The 17622-nt window shown below is 35.7% G+C and overlaps 1 protein-coding gene across 9 annotated transcripts in view; it reads right to left on the minus strand.

The window, feature by feature from the left end:
- The window catches only part of CLOCK (clock circadian regulator), a 125044-nt gene that overhangs the window by 83124 nt on the left and 24298 nt on the right, over positions 1-17622 (minus strand). For 4 of the 9 annotated variants that reach the window (XM_071221279.1, XM_053923295.1, XM_053923298.2 and 1 more), the window contains exon 3: positions 8365-8451. The exons of 3 other annotated variants lie outside the window; for them this stretch is intronic. The gene's annotated coding sequence lies outside the window, so the exon portion shown is untranslated. Of the gene's footprint in view, positions 1-4580; positions 4625-8320; positions 8452-17622 lie in introns of all 9 variants that reach the window. 2 more of the 9 variants (XM_053923296.2, XM_053923293.2) reach the window with 2 other exon arrangements.

Below are 17622 nucleotides of genomic sequence, written 5' to 3' on the forward strand. Positions count from 1 at the left end.
AATGAAAAACGTTTGTTTAGTTTAATGTCCGCATGATTTTAAAAGCATATTTTCTCTTTTGGACAACTATTTAATGTGCTAGAGAATATGTAAAAAAGGTATAACTTCTAAGTGTCAAACAGATGTCCAAACAAGATTAATTAAATCACAGCCTTTGTGGAATAGTCTATTTTATTTTGTTATTATTTTATTGTTTATGCTATTACAGTTGTCCCGTTTTTCCCCCTTCGCCCTCCTCCACCCACCCCATCTCCCACTTTCATAATCAAAGAACATGTATGAAGGACCCATGGACATGGACAATGGGTAAGGGGACCGACTATGGAGTAGTCTTTTTAAAAAAGACAAGTGTACATAAATTTCTGAGATGGTTCTCTAGGAAAAAAAAGTAGAAGTAGAATGAATATGAATTATATTACCCTAAAAGAAGTACAGAATTTCATTAGTACATAAATCCCTAGGGACCTGTTAAGAAATCTGGTTATTAAGTAGTATTATGAAAATACTAGGCTCAGGATAGCTCATGAGATATTTAGTAATTTATAACTAATATGTATAAATAATGACAACTTTTGACATCTAACTTCATCAATGAGGTCACCAGATACCGCTAAAAATACATCAATTATTTTAAAGCCTCAAATATTCCTCTAGCTTTTTGCAGTATAATCACCTCATAAAATGACAATTGTTCTGACCTAGTAAAACTTGGGTAAACTGCCAGGTTGCTTTTGTGCAGCCAAATAGGCCAAACAAGTTCACAACCAACTGAAAACTAATTCAAGTTCAGATGCATCCTGAACCACAGATTATTCAGAAAACAACCATTAAGCATTTCCTCTTCACCAAAATAAGCAGTTTATCTGTATTTATACTTAAAATTTATAACTTATAAATTTTAAGATTTTGTAATATATGATACATACACTATCCATTTCTACTTCTCTCTCTATCCCTATTTATTTTCAAAGCTTTCAAATGAACAATTATTTGTGGATAGGTTTTACCCCTTTATTGACTATTATTTTTTAACCCACTGAATGATTTGCTTAATTCGTACCTGAAGTGACAAGGTCTAGGAAAAATGGCAGGTCCAGACACTATCTGGATCTGCAGTATCAAGGGAAATGGGGCTCGAATGGCACAGACACATGTTCTTTGCAGCATGCAAGTACACAGTAGTAATTACGAATAAAAGAGGATGTATAGATGGCATAAAAATTCACAGCCACAAGGCCTATGGGTAGGTTTCAGAGGGTATAACCTAGACCTTTACAAGTATTAGAGAACAGAAATATACCCTTGATACAGAAGACACAGGATTTGAGATTTTTACTGATCTGTTCAAGCCTGCTACTGAGCCCATGCAGTAAACTTGTATTTCATAATCTATTGTATTTTTCAGTTCTGATATTTCCATTTGGTTCTTTTATATGATTTCTATTTTTCAAAGGAGAGCTACCTTTGCATTCATTTCAGGAGTGTCCATTTTTATCTCATTGAACATGGATATAACAGTTGATTTAAAGTATTTTTCTGATAATCATCATCTGGAACATCTCAGGTTTGGCATCTGTGGCCTGTTCCCATAGAAAATGGTCAGACTTTCCTGCTTCTTTTATGTCAAGTAATTTTATAAAATTCTAGATTCTGTAACATCTTCTCACGAATTTGATTTTTTGTTGTTGCTGTTAAGCTCGGGCTGGAATTACATACTATGCAGCTTTCTATGGGGCAGTAGTCCCAATGTTAGTTCAATTTTCAAAGTCTTTACTATGTTATTTGGGCTTGTCCTCTGCCATGCACCACTAAGGGACAAATCTGAGATTTGAATGGTAGTTTACATTACATTCCAGTTCTCATAAGTCTTTGCTGTGTTTCTTTAGGTCTGTTCTGTGCATGTGCACCTCATGTGTGAGGTGGGATTTCTGTGGGTTCATACTCACAATTAGGGAATATCCTCTCACATCAGCTCTCTTATCTCTGAGGTTCCCCCAGCATGCTCTTATCTCCAAGGTCCTCTTTCCCAATTTCTCTGGCCATGGAAATGGTTTTCTCTCAGTTTTAAGTAACTGTGACCTCATGGCAATGCAACATTCTTTATAGGTGGAGATGGTCTCAAGGTAAACTTAAAGAAAAAGATCCCTTTTCCTTACCCTGTGGCGAGAAATACGGGTTTCTCTAGGAGTTTTTGCTAAATCCTATACCCACTTGTACAGTTTCACAATTTAGCCCATTCGCTCAAAGCTGGGACATGGGAAAGAAAAAGGTTCACTCACCATTCAGACTATCTTCAAGTTATGACTTCCCTTCTCAATTTGCCCTCTATTATTAACTTCCATAGACTTTAGATAGTTGGGTTTTGTACTCTATTGACAGTGTTTTTATTAAATTTATTTGGGTGACATTGGTCAATAAAATTATATAGATTTCAAGTGTACAATTCTATATACATCACCTGTATATTGCACTGTGTATTAACCATCCAAAGTCGAATCTCCTCCTGTCATCATGTAAGTTTTTAGTTCCAATCAGTCATAGAGGCTTACTCTATATGTCCATCTTCCAACAGACTTTTACCAGATGGCTTTAGTACTCATTGACAGTTCATTATCTAGATTCATAATTTTATTAGAGGATATGCTGTGGTGAGTTTCTAATCCTAACATTCTCCCACATTTCTTATTAGCTGTGATTCCACTATAATGGTAAACTTTTGCTCCTAACTATTTAGTTACCTTAAAAGTGCAGAAAAAGAAGAAAAATGATTGATTGTTTCATTTACCAATGATTTTCAGATTAATGAACTGGTGCCATATGAGGGTTTTTAAAATAATTATTATTATGAAATTTTGGATTCTTTTATAAATGTGCATTTCAACCTACTGTAGTCATTAAATTTTTCCAAACCTATTTTTATGGAAAATTTGAAATATACACAAAAGTAAAAAAGAATATTACTAACCCATACACCCATCATCCATTTTCAACAATTATTAAATCATGGTCAATCTTATTTCATTTATTCTGCCCTTTCCCCATTCCTTCTAATCCTCCTTTGCATTACTAAAAGCAAATCTCCAAAATTATATCCTTTCACCAATATACACTCCAGAATAATCTATAAATTATAAAAACTTTTTAAAAACATAGCCTTTAAAAGTTAACAGAAGATGTGTAAGAACTACACATAAAATAATATTTCTAAGAAAAAAATTTAAAGGCCTAAATATATATGAAGACACGTACCATGGTTAATGTACTGAAAGTTGCAATATGAAAACATGTGCAATAATATATCCAAATTGATCTACAGAATCAGCATTAAACTAGTTAATAAAATGTAATATTAAACTTGCTTAACATTAAGCAGGAGTTTGGCTATTTATTTATTAGGAAACTGACAGGCTGAATACAAAATTTTTACTGAAATTTAAAGTACTAGAAAGAACCAAAGCAATTCTGAAGAATAAAGCTGAAAGATTTAAAGCTACACTACTGAACTGGCAAAAGAACAAACAGACCAATGAAATAGAGTCGAGTCCAAGAACTGACCCACAAATAAAGTCACCTGAATTACAACAGCGAATCTACTGTATTATAGCAAGGAAAGGATAGTCTTCGATAAGTCATGCTTGACCAAATGGATTTCAATATGAAAAATAAACGAACCATGAATCCTACCATATACCATGCATAAGCCTAAATGTAAAAGTTAAAACAAGTAAGTTTACAGAAAAACAACATCGGAAAATATTCTTGGCTTTGGGATAGGCAAAGATTTCTTAAAACATACAAAAAGCACTAACCATAAAAAAATTCTTTGATAAAATGGACATTTTTAAAATTAAAAAATTAATCTAGATATGCTAACTAAAAGACTGAAGAAGTAGAAGAGATAGGTTTAATACTTAATCCAACAAAAAAATTTACACTATAAATAAATGAACAACTCCCCCAAATTCATCAGACACCCCAATAGAAAAATGGGCAAATGACACAAACAGGCATTTCTCAAGAGGATATCCAAATGATCAGCAAACATATAAATACCAACTAAGAATTATAAGTTAAAGCCACAATAAATTTTACTACATACACAGCAGAGGAGCTTATATTAAAAACACCAATAATTTCAAGTGTTAGTGAAGATGTAGATCAACGAGACCTCTTGTACACTGCTGGAGGCAGTGTAAATAGATTCAATCCTTCTGGAAAACTAGGAGAATCTACTAAAGCTAAATAGCCAAATACCTGAATCCAGCAACTCACTCTTGGTATTTAGCCAACAGAAATGCATACACATGTACACCAAAAGACATGCAGAAATGTTTACAGCAACACTGTTCATAATAGCACCAAACTGAAAATGATCCAAATGGTCATCAACAGTAGAATGGAGAAATAAATTGTGGTATATACATACAAATGATGTTATTACAAAGCAATGAAAAAGGAAAACTATTATTATGTGAATCAACATGGATGACTATTAAACAAGATGATCAAATACGGATAGACACAAAGTGCAAAAATAGACAATACCAGTGGAGAGTGAATGAACTCAGAATAACAGTTACCTGTGGGAGTGCGTGATGACTGTCAGGGGGCATGAAGGAGGCTCCTGGATTGATGAAAACGAACTATATCTTGATCTTGGTATTGGTTAAAGAATGATGACTTCATAAAATTTCATCAAAATGACAGGATTTATGCACTTCATAATATGGCATGTTTTAATTTGATATAAAAAGTTTTTTTAAAGTTAGCATTTTATCAGTGCCTTGATTTAAAAAAAATTTTTTGTCATTTTATTTGTTGGTAAAATTGAAGTTTCTAATAGAAATAGGTTTCTACATCAGTCTGCCTTTTAGTTGGATCACTAAAAGTCATATTTATTTCTTTTTTCAGTATAATTACTGAAAAATTATCTTGATATGTGGATCCTTTCCACATTATGAGGGCAATGGAAAGCCCAGCTTGAAGTATCTATCCCATAATCACAAACTAGAAAATTCTAAGATAGCATTTTTTCTTAATGTAAAAACAATTGATCAATTTTGCTACATTAAGTTCCAGATCACTAGCTCCCATAGTTTGTATCTGGCAAAAAGAGGTAAGAAAGCTCGAGGCTTCTGAGGTCTAGCACCCAAGCTTAGTTTTAGCTGGAACTGAAAGCAGGAAATTAAGGCAAGGTGTCATTATAAGGTTGTTGTGGAAAACAAAATAAATTATTAAATGTAAAGTGCCTAGCACAAAATAAATGCTCAAAGTGTATGCAATTATCAACATTTTGAGAAACACTATAATATATCCTTATTTTTGAATTTCCTTCAAAATAAATATTTAATTTAATAAGTAAAACCAGTTCTGCTTTTAAGAACAAAGCACATTTATGGAGCTAAGGGAACACCTAATAGATTTTTAATGAAACAAGCTGAAGTGAAGAAAAGTACAGGACAGGTGAAAATGTATTTAATTAACTATTACAAAAATTTTTCAAAGTTCTAAATTACACTAATTGTCTTTGTATATAGCAGTTTATATTTGCAAAGTTCCATTTCATTTTATCTCCCCATTACCCTAAAATAACTAGATCTGTTTTACAAAATACTTTCATAGTAGAGTTATTAAATCCAGTAAATCATCACAGAAAAGAGCACCTGCTTTGGTGACAACATAGCTAATCATAAAACACCCATCAAAAAATAGCATTCAGTAATGGTACCACCATGTAAACGGAGTATGCGTGAGAGCACTGGGAAAAATAAAAACAAGGACTATAAGTGTATTTTTAATGTAAGTAAATAGTAATTTAAAAGCAACAGTATTTGGACGTAATTTGAAGGGTTTTTTGGTAAATGCTAAAGATATTTCTTTACATTTTTTACTTGGAAATAATTAAGTTTCCAGAAAAGTATATGAATAGTTCAAAGAACTCCTATATATACTTTATCCAGATTCACCAATTGTTAATATTTGCATAATTTACTTTATCACATATAAACATATCCTCTGATCTATTTGAGATTAAACTGTATACATCATGCTCTTATGCCCCTAAATTCCTCAATGTATACTTCCTAAAAACAAAGACATTCCCTTAACCATAGTTACTAACTTCAGAAAATTATATAATATTTTCATGTAATGTCTATTTTCCAATTTTTTTAACCGAGTAAATAAAAGTCCTTTAGGGTTGTCTTCCTCTTCTAGGACAGGATCCAGTCCAGAGACATGTACTGCATTTTGGTGTCACATAACTCCTTTAATTTGGAACAATTTAGTTTTCTTCAACTAAATACCTTTGAAATTATATTACCTTTACAAGGTATTATGAAGGTAAGATTTTAAAAGGTGGGTTCTTGAGCAAATTATATAGGGAAGTTCATTAAAAAAAGAGGTTTAGTGGAAGAGTCAAGAAAAGTTTCGTAAGACTTGAATGAGTGGCTTTTAGTATGTATACATTTGAAAGCTTTACAATGAGAAAGAAGGCTTCTAGGTTTCTCTGAGATTGGTAATTCTTGGACTAGTGGTCCAAGTAGTCTCTTAAGATTTCAACAAATAACTATACATCATATAATCAATTAGACAAATAAATCTGACCAATAAGCTGATGACTGTCTGTAAAAAATGAATCCAGAGAAAAATCAGTTTTCAATAAAATTCTCTCCTATAGTTAAGAAAAACACCCAGTCCGAAAAAGCAAACCTTTTCTTAAAAAAAAGAAAAACTGGAATTATGTGATCATACACAGATAGTTACTGGACTACCACAGATCAACAAACAGTCAACAAACACCGACTGTGTGCCAACTATGTGCCATGCCTATGACAGCTATAGGGGGATCCAGGAGTTAAAAAAACAGGAATGGTACCTACCCTTAGGAAACTATAATTTGGTAAATCTTGACAGCTATTATGTTTTCCTATTTGAGTGGTTGGGAAGAAATCATAATTTGGGAAGAAATCATTTAAAAATGAAGTAACTAAGGTTCAGAGTTATAAATGTTTCCAAAGTGTCAAAACTATTAAGCATGTTCAAGGAACAAGAAAGGAGACTAAAATTGTGGTCTTTTATCTCCTAATATAGGACTTAACCTGTCTGTTAGACTGAAGAGTTCCTTAAGATTGTCCTCCATGCCTATCCGTTGACTCCAAAAGGGACCATGTACCTTCATCCCCAAAATTGAGTAAGTTACCAACAAGTTTCCAGGTAATATATTAGTACTTTCACTTAAACAACAGGTCATCTCCATACATTAGAGAAAAAAACTATACAAAAGGTATAAATAATCTTTTAAGAGCTTAATTTTCTCCATATATACATTCATTTTAGAAAAAATATACCAATTTCTCTTGATTTATTTTCTACTTTAAAACAGCAACACAGGTCAGTGTAATTACAGTATGGGTTACACCTCCCAGGACAGAAAACGGTATAAACAAACCACTGGGAGCTGGTACTGACTCTCACCTCCCTCTAATTCCCTCCCACTCATCTCTTAACCTTAGCACCCAAACTATAAATACTTCTCCAACTGCACAGAGCAGAAGTCAATTAACTTACTCTGGAAAGAGTCATATAGTAAATATTTTTGGCCTTCTGGGCCGTAGGGTTTATGATGCAACTACTTAACTGTCACTATAGCTTGAAAACAGCCATCCATACACAACATGTAAAAACTAATAGTGGCTGTGTTCCAGTAAAAGCTTCATTCACCGACGCTGTATCTGAATTTCATATAATTTCCACATGTCACAAAGCAGTATTCTTTTATGATTTCTTCCCAACCACTTAAAAATGTACATACTTAATTCATAGTCATATAAATACAGGCAGCAGCCTGAATTGGTAGTGTGTGCAGACACCTGATAGAAAAGACTTGTTTGTAAGCTGAGCTGCAATAGATGACTGGCCCTTTCCACCTTAATCAAATGGTTCTTTATCTCTAAAGCTAAACTCTGACAGGAAATAATTCTTATTCTACTTTTCAGTCATTTGTAAATTACCTTTCTTTATCTCAGAAAAAAAGACAAAAAGTTGTAAATCTTACTTTGGAGCAGTAAATTTGGAAAATTCCAGGAATTGCTGAAAATACTTTATGTCTGGATATCGATTATCTTACCAATAAATAACTTTTCACTCTTCCTAAGAATGAAAATTCTAAAGATAATTAAAAGCTATCAAGGATGGTAACAGATCATGACCTAATATTTTTATAATACTCTGTCCTATGCTTCTTGCCAGGAATTGCAAACCTCACTATACCAAATAATTATGGGGAAAAAAGAAAGAAAAGATAAAAATGACAGCATACCTCTGAGATCAAAATGAAGATTGAAGGTATCTAGTGAAACTCACCAAGTTCTAAAGATCCATCTAAGAGGAATGCAGAATTTCCCAAAGGCATCTTACACTGAGACAGAATCAGCTTCTGAGTTTCAGCAGCTTTACAGGGAAAAATAAAATAAAAATTCTATAAAACAAAGACAGCTGTGGAAATAATGTTAACCAAATACTAAGTAACAATACCTACAGTGTTTTCCCCCCATCCAGACACACATTAATTGGGGCCTTCTATGTGCCAGGAATTGGGGATGTAGCAATGAACATGTCATACCCCATCATACTCAGAGCTCAGTCTGTAGGGTAACTCCAAGTGGGATGAAAGGCTTTAAGAATCATGATGATATGAGGAGAAAGCATGGCAGATATGCAAACCAGTCTGGTAGAAATTGGTTAGAGAAGGCCTCCTAAAGGAGAAGCATTTAATACAAGCATGAGTAGTATCTGGCCAAAAAGCGAGGGGGAGGGGACAGAAAGAACATATTTCAGCCAAGGGGAACAGCATGTCGTCCAATGGGCCAGAGGAATATGGTGTTGGAGTAGAAGTAAAAAATGTCTGGTGTGGCTGCTCAGAGTAAGAAAAGGAATGAAAGAAGGCATCCCTGAGATGAGATGAACAAGGGAGGAAAGTAAGAGGTGAAGGAATTTGCTTTGAATCACATTGTCTCACACAGGGCTGAAAAGCAGAGCCCATTTTCAAAAACCCTTACCACTCAACAACAATAGATTAGCCATTCTGAAGCTCTTCCCAGCCCCCTTGTCTCAAGGCTCTGAGAAGGAAGCTGAGGGAAGTCCTTGTGGAGAGTCCTTTTAGGGGACTTTTTTAAGGGCCTGAGGGAAGACTGCCCTGGGGCAATAAAGCCAGCCTCCCTATGGATGGATGAATTGCTCAACTGACCATCAGGGGCCTTCCAGCAAAATGAGGGAGAAAAATCAGTCTCGGCACCATTCTCAATGACTAATTAACAGTTACCAAGCACTTTACTATGTGTGAAACCCTGTTCTTAGTGCTTTACATGTATTAACTAACTCAATCTTTTTAACATCCCTATGAGGCAGGGGCTTTTATTACCACTGTATTTCCAGTATGACTTTATGAAACAGCCCAAATATTATCATTAATTTTTATTAATACATTAAAATATAAATGATCAGAAATGTTAACACATCTTACCACAATATTAACAGCATTTAAATTACCTTTCTATCAGAAAAGCACTATTTTAACTATCAATGAACAAAAATAAAAGACTTTACAACTTATTAATTTTGTTATCACTTTAGTGGTTCTATTAAGAGAAAAGTTGGAGAAAGTCTGTTCCTTGCTCATTCATTCACTCACTATGACAGTTTCCACATCCCCAGTGGTGAGGAAAACAAACCAAAATCCTGCCCTCGTGGAATTCAGCCACTGAAATATAATGAAGATTAATACCCTGTGGCAATTATATTTTTGCAACATATCCTGTTTTTTGAATGAATGAAGAACCAACAAACAGACAAAATCTGACACAACAGAAAAAAAATCAAAACCTGAGGGGAGCTGACTGCAAATAAAAAAAAAAATCGTGTGTTAAAGGTGGACAAAGAGGAAGAATAAAAAACTGTTCCACTGAAGAACATACTAAGGAAGACTGGAAAAGAATCCTTACCCCAAAGGCACAGAGAAATTGTAGTAATCAATGTACTATAATGAAGGGCCTTAAAGGAATTAACAGTTATGAAAATAAAAAGTGGATGAAGATTATACAGCAAGATTCAAGCCTATAACCTAGTAATTGTAGTGATAAAAGATTACCTTAATCCACCAGTCTTTACACTGGGGACCAGATGGTTTTAAGGGAATCAGTGTTCAGATCCTTAATTTCCATAGTTTCCAACCAGTTACCAGAATTAATATCAAGGTCAGAGTATCATACTGCTTTCTCCTTTTCTACACTTTATAATCCTCCTTCTTCCCATTCACAAGAGAAAGATACATCGCTCACACATCAAAAATCTCACTACAATGCATTTCCCTGAGACACAGAAACACAACACCAAAGAAATCATTTGAAATATTGATATTGTGGGAGGGGAGAGGTAACCTTTAATGGAATCACCATACATATATCCAAGGTGATCTTGTCTTTCCCTGTCCCATACACTTTTGTTTAAGGACAACCCCTGAAATTAAAAAGGAGATATTTTGGCCCCAGTGGGTTGTTAAAACTTTAGGAGATAAGAATAATACAAACTTTTGATTAATAATCTCACCTGACAGAAAATCCAATGAATAGTGATAATAAATACGGAAGACAGCTACAACTTGGCTCACCCAGGTAAAAGGCCTATGGCCACACATCTTACATAACTTACCTACAATTATTTAGAACTCAAGATCTGGGAAGCATGTTGAATTAGAACTCAAGATCTGCACTTTAACCATTATCAGAGAAATGAGAAAGATGTTAGTACATTCTATCAATCACCTTTGTCTTATGTCTGTGACTTAAAGATATTTTTTATGATTTCAAGAAGTTGAAAAGAGGCCTTACCTCTGCCAAATGCAAGTCATACTTTTAAGCAAAAGTAACATGAAGGAGAGGGAAGAGGAAGGGGAAGAGGATGGGTTAGGGAGGGAGAGGGGGAGCAGAAGGGGGAAGGGAAAGAGAAGAAAATTGATGAGTAGAAAGGAATAAAGCATTTTTCTTGCTGTCATATCAAAGTGTATTTCAAGGTAGCCAAACAGACCTAGTTAGTAAATGCTAGTCTTTCAAAGAATTTCAGCTAATTAAAACAAAAGAAATAACATAAATAGGTGGGCAACAATCATCATGGTTTTTAAAACCATTATGAGAAAAAGTCATAGTGAATTTCACAATGGATCATATACTGTCACCACCTGAATGCACTAATCAATCTTAGCATCTCCAAAAGTGAGACAACCAGGTATTATATACCCCATGATATAATAAAATATACAGAAAATCATACTACTTAAAAAAATGTTCTTTAGGTCCTGACCTGGTAGCTCAGTTGGTTATAGTATCGTCCTTGGTATGTCAAGGTTTCAGGTTTGGTGTCCATTCAGAGCACATACAAGAATTGATCAATGAATGCATAAATAAGTGGAACAACAAATCAATACCTCTCTCCCCCTCATCAATAAATAAATAAATAAATAAAACTTAAAAATAAAACATTCTTATTTAAAAAGAGTCAAACTGGAATCTATGAAACCTTAAGTTCACATTCTTAACAGTAGCAATGTCACACCCAAAGGTGAAAAAAATCTTAAAGAGTAAATTAAAACAGTTTCTTGCTCTCCAAAGAATAATGTTGTATCTGTGCACACGTCTCAGAGGCAAAATAAGGAAAACCATGTCTATAAAGGTTCTTTAAAGGAGAAATTTGGGGTTGGGGGAGCTTCAGAAACAATGCTTTTGACCAAACTTCGAGTTCACATTAATATGGGAAAAGAATATGTAAAATTACATCAGGAGGAAACAATCAGACAAATCAAGAATGTTCAACATTCTGCAGAACAACTGACCTTCAACTTGGAGGAAAACAAGGAAAAAAGGGGGTGGGGGCTTGTAAATTATTCAAAATTTCAAAAAGACTCAGAACCTTTAGTTTCAAAAATAAGAAATGTTTACAGGTGAATGATATGTGGAATATGCTTCAAAACTGTATGAGGAGAGGGTAAGTGGGAAAGGGTATAGATGAAACAAGACAGGTCCTGAGTTAATACTTTTTAAAGCAGAGTGATGAGCAGATGGAAGTTCATTATTCTATTCTGTATACTATTTTATATGTTTTAAATATTCCATTAAAACAAAAGCATGCACCCTGGCTGGTGTGGCTCAGTTGGTTGGAGCATCATCCCATAACCAGAAGGTTAAGGGTTCGATTCCTGGTCAGGGTACTACCTAGCTGGGGAATTGATCCCAGGTCCAGGCGCATACGGTCCCCAGTCAGGGCACAAAAGAGAGGCAACCAATCAATGCTTCTATCTCTCCTTTCCCTTCTCTCTAAAAGAAGTGAAAAGAAGAAGTCCTCGGGTGAGGATAAAAACGTAACAACAACAACAAAAAAACCCACAAAAGCATGTGTTATTTGAGGAAAATTTTGCTTTTTAAGAAATTAAGAACAAAACTATAATAATGACTTGCTCAAACATTTTCTATCAAAGGTGATCTACAAAATGATGTCACTCCTCTTCCAAATAAATTGTCCTCTTAAAAAGAAAAGGACTGGTCCTGGCCAGGTGGTTCAGTTGGTTGGAGCAATGCCCAGTACACCAAAACACTGTAGGTTCAATTCATGGTCAAGGCACATACCTAAGTTTCGGGTTCAGTCCCCAGTAGGGGCATGAACAGAAGGCAACGGACTGATGTTTTTCTCTTCCTCTCACTAAAAATCAATAAACATATCGTATTTTCAGACTATAAGGCACACCAGACCATAAGACGCACCTGGGTTTTAGAGGTGGAAAATAGAAAAAAAAAAAAAAAAAAAACCTCTCTGCCACTCCCCACTCCCCGCCCCCAAAGCGAGCCAGGTAAGCTGCATTCGGACTGTAAGATGCACTCCCATTTTCCTCCCAAATTTGGGGGGAGTGCATCTTATAGTCTGAAAAATATGGTATCCTCAGGTGAGGATTAAAAAGAAGAAAAGCACTGGAAACGTAATCAATTGAAATGTATGTACCTAATTTGAATCCTAATTTGAAACCAACATAAAAAAAATTATATGCTATTAAGAAATTGTCGTTAATTTGTTTAGATGTGGTAATGATATTGAGGTTATATAAGAAAATTACTTTTCAAAGAAACATATAGAAGTATTTACAAATGTCAATTTCTTTCATTCCTTTATTATTTTTTTTTTAAAGAAAAGCTGGAGAGGGAAAGAGAAGATGATGACAAACACTCATGCTTGCCTCTTCTCCCTCTGGAAAACCTACTGGTTAAGACAGCATACAAGTACAAAAAGGAATAAATCAACAAAAAATAAAAAGAATGGAGAGGGACATTATGAAGAGATGAAATGACACAGTAAATTTTGGAAAACAGTAAGTAGTTCCAAGGGTGTTAACAGATTCAACAAAACTAAGGAAAGCACAGCCCCAAATTCACAACGGGATACAGTGGAGGTCTGAGTCAATTGTCCTGAGACTCTAGGCTCAGAGTTAGCAGATAAAGAGGCTGAAAACAGTCGACCTGGCAAAAAGCTGCACCTGTTCCTCTCTGTACCCCTTCTCTGGTTAAGCAAGGCTCGGTATTATCCCTAAGCCCAAAACTGCAACACTTTTTTTTTTAAGTATATTGTATTGATTATGCCATTACAGTTTTCCTAACTTTTCCCCCTTTATCCCTCCTCCACCCTGCACTCCCCAAACCTCCAGCATCCCCCCCTTAGTTCATGTCCATGGGTTATACATATAAGTTCTTTGAGTTTCTCTGTTTCCTATACCATTTTTGACCTCTCCCCGTCTATTTAATGCCTACCAATTATGCTTCTTCTTCCCTGTACCTTTTCCCCGCTATTCCTCCCCTCCCCCTACCCACTGAAAACCCTCCATGTGATGTCCATTTCTCTGATTCTGTTCCTGTTCTAGTTGTTTGCTTAGTTTTTGTTTTCATTGGTTTTCTTTCTTTTATTTTTCTTTAGGTTCATTTGTTGAGAGTTGTGAGTTTGTTGTCATTTTACTGTTCATATTTTTTATCTTTCTTTTCTTAGATAAGCCCCTTTAACATTTCAAATAATAAGGGCTTGGTGATGATGAACTCCTTTAACTTGACCTTATCTGGGAAGCACTTTATCTGCCCCTTCATTCTAAATGATAGCTTTGCTGGACAGACTAATCTTGGATGTAGGTCCTTGCCTTTCATGACTTCAAATACTCCTTTCCAGCCCCTTCTTGCCTGTAAGGTTTCTTTTGAGAAATCAGCTGATAGCCTTATGGGAACTCCTTTGTAGATAACTCTTTCCTCTCTGCTTCTGCTTTTAAGGTTCTCTCTTTGTCTTTAATCTTGGGTAACTTAAGGATGATGTGTCTTGGTGTGTTCCTCTTTGGGTCCAACTTCTTTGGGACTCTCTGGGCTTCCTGAAAGTCTATTTCCTTTGCCAGATTGGGGACGTTTTCCTTCATTATTTGTTCAAATAAGTTTTCAATTTCTTGCTGTTGTTCTTCTCCTTCTGGCACCCCTATAATTTGGATATTGGAACATTTCAGGTTGTCCCAGACGTTTGTAAGACACTTCACTTTTTTGAATTCTTGTTTATTCCTTTTCTTCTGGATTGATGTTTATTTTTTCCTTTTGTTCCAAATGGTTGCTTTGAGTCCTGGTTTCCTTCCTGTCACTGTTGATTCCCTGAATATTATGCTTTATGTCATTTTGGGTATCTTTCATTTTTCAACCAAGCTCAATCAGTTCTGTGAGCATTCTGATTACCAGGGCTTTAAATTCTCCATCAGATAGGTTGGCTATCTCCTCACTGCTTAGCTCTCTTTCTGAGGTTTTGCTCTGTTCTCTCATTTTGGCCCTATTTCTTTGTTCAGGGCCCCTGTTAATTTGTAAGGGGGCAGAGCTTTGGGTATTCACCAGGGCCAGGCAAACCTCCTTGCTGCACCACAGGGCTGCCTGTCAGGGAGGGGCCAGAGAGGGAACAATGCAGCTCACCTGCTCAACTCTAGCATACTTTTCAACCAACTGTCCTGTGAGACTGGGAGTTTCAGCCACCACAGCAACCGCGATAGTCCACAGCCACCTCTGAGTCTCAGTTTCCCCTTAAGTCAGCCCCTCCTGCTCAGCCTGCCGCCAGCCAGCCCTACCCCCACAGTCTGCCGCCTCACCACAGCTTCTCTCCATCTGCTGCCTTACTGGTCTGGTTGTTCTGTTTGACTGTTTCTTTAAATCTGTGGTTGTTGGAGTTCCATGAAGTTTGGTTTTCTGGCACTTCTGATTGTTTATTGATTTTAGATTGGTTGTTATCCTCCTTTTGGTTGTACAAGGAAGAGAAGGATTTCTACCCACACCTCCTTCTTAGCTGGAACTCACACTTTTCTAAAGAAAGCCAACGCACTGCTCAGAAGGAAACTGGGTCTTCTGGCATGGATGTTAGTATCCACGTACAGAGCTCATGTCGATATGACAACTGGAAAGCTCCTAAGACTAACAACAGGTTCTGTGCTCTTATGCTTCCAGGGGTGTCCAAACTTTTAGGGTCTCTGCACCACACTGGAAGAAGAAGAGTTGTCTTGGGCCACACATTAAACACTGTGACATGTAATCACAAAAAAAAATTCCATAATGTTTTAAGTAAATTTAAGATTTTGTGTTGGGCCGCAGGTGGGAGACCCCTGAACTTGCCGGCAGACCAGATGCTCCATCTATGCCCAAGAATTACCAGTCTTTTCAATCAGAGATGGCAGTTAGAAAACAAATGCACCTATACAACAAGAAAGGAAATACAGAGCAGCTACCTAAATTAACCACGATAATCCTTTAGCAATAACATAAACCAAAAAATAATGATTCCCAAGCAGTCAAGGAAAAAACAGCAGTTAGAAAAAGACCAAAATAAATAGATCAACTAATCCCACAAGAATCACCGATTATTCAGGGTACAGGAAAAACTCAAAACCAAAACAAAATATCCTTAAGAAACTCCTAAAGAAACTGCATTCAATTAAAAAAAAAAAAGAGATGCTCTATATTTAACAAACAATAATATATAAAACTGTTATAAATGCTTTACATGTAAGACTTTATTTACCCACAAAGTAGTTATCTTCATTCTGTAGGTTAGAAACTGAGCGTAAAGAGATTAAATAACTTGCCCAAGGTCACATGGTATCTACACCCACATAGTATGGCAGTCTGATTCCATTGTATATACTATGTTGTCTCTTGAAGTGATACCAGCAGAAAATAAAGAAAGCTACCGTAATAGTAACAATGTGCTTATAGCAGTGATTTTTCACCTTTTTCATCTTAGGGCACACATAAACTAATTACTAAAATTCTGCAGCACACCAGAAAATATGTGTATTGCAAACCTGACAAAAAATGGGTATAATTTTAATTTACAAAAAATAATAATTACCTATCCTTCTTGCTCCCAAGTGTCTTTTTTAAAAAATCAGGTGCCTATACTGTATATAAGGATTTCTGGTTACCAAGAATTAACCAATCAGATACAACTTTTTTTTTTTTTTTTTTGCATCTGTACAGTTTTTCAGATACAACTTTTATTATGTGATGTGACCAAGAAGATACAACTCTATTATGAGGTGGGACCAAAAAAACCCTGGAATGTATTATAGAAAATTGTATATTTATTTTTACATGTTTAAACTTCAGTCACCTTCAAAGCACTCTCCACTTGATGCAATACATCTATTGAGACATTTTTTTCCACTACTCAAAACAGTTTTTGAACTCGTCAATTTTGATGCCTTTTAGTGCTTCTGCCGGGTTTTTTTGTTTCACCTCTTCCAAATGGCAAAACGTTTCCCTTTGAGGACATTTTTCATCCGGGGAAATAAACAAAAAAAAAGTGTGTCGGGGTGAGATCAGGTCAATAGGGAGGGTGGAATACATGGGTCATGCCGTTGTTGGTCAAAAACCTCTGAACACTCAGCGCAGTGTGGGCTCTTAAATTGCCCATCATGAAATGGGCAAATGAGTTGAAAGTCTTCAACTCACTGAAACTGAAGCTGAAGCTGAAGCTGAAGCTGAACGCAGCCTCTCACAGCCTCTCACAATAATGCTAGCTGGTACACTGATACGAATGGGTTCCTAGAGTGCTCATCTAGCAGGGGAGGCCTATATTACAGGAGGCCCGCCATCAGGAGATAATTTCCATTTGTTGTGGTTCAAGATAGGGCATTCACATCAGACAGCAATTGTTATGTTGGCTGTCATCATTTTCAAATTTGACATTATAAAGAAAAAGAGGTCAGTTCCCCTAACTAAATAATCAGGTATTGCACGTTTTAAATTTTTTTGTGGCACTCTGGCCAGGTAAGCTCAGTTGGTTAGAGCATCGTCCCCATAGGCCAAGGTTGCAGGTTCCATCCTCGGTTAGGCACATATAAGAAGCAACCAATGAATTCTCTCATTCTCTCTCTCTCTCTCTCCCCTCCTCCCTTCTCTCCCTTTAAAATCAATAAATAAAAATTTAATAAAATAATGAAAAAGACTGAAACAGGAAAAGAGAAGAGCTCTAAGAGGAGGTAAACAAGGGAGTCCATCTAATAAGTAATAGATACTATGATTC

This window comes from Desmodus rotundus, chromosome 4 (assembly GCF_022682495.2).
Source record: "Desmodus rotundus isolate HL8 chromosome 4, HLdesRot8A.1, whole genome shotgun sequence".
Classification (NCBI taxonomy): domain Eukaryota; kingdom Metazoa; phylum Chordata; class Mammalia; order Chiroptera; family Phyllostomidae; genus Desmodus; species Desmodus rotundus.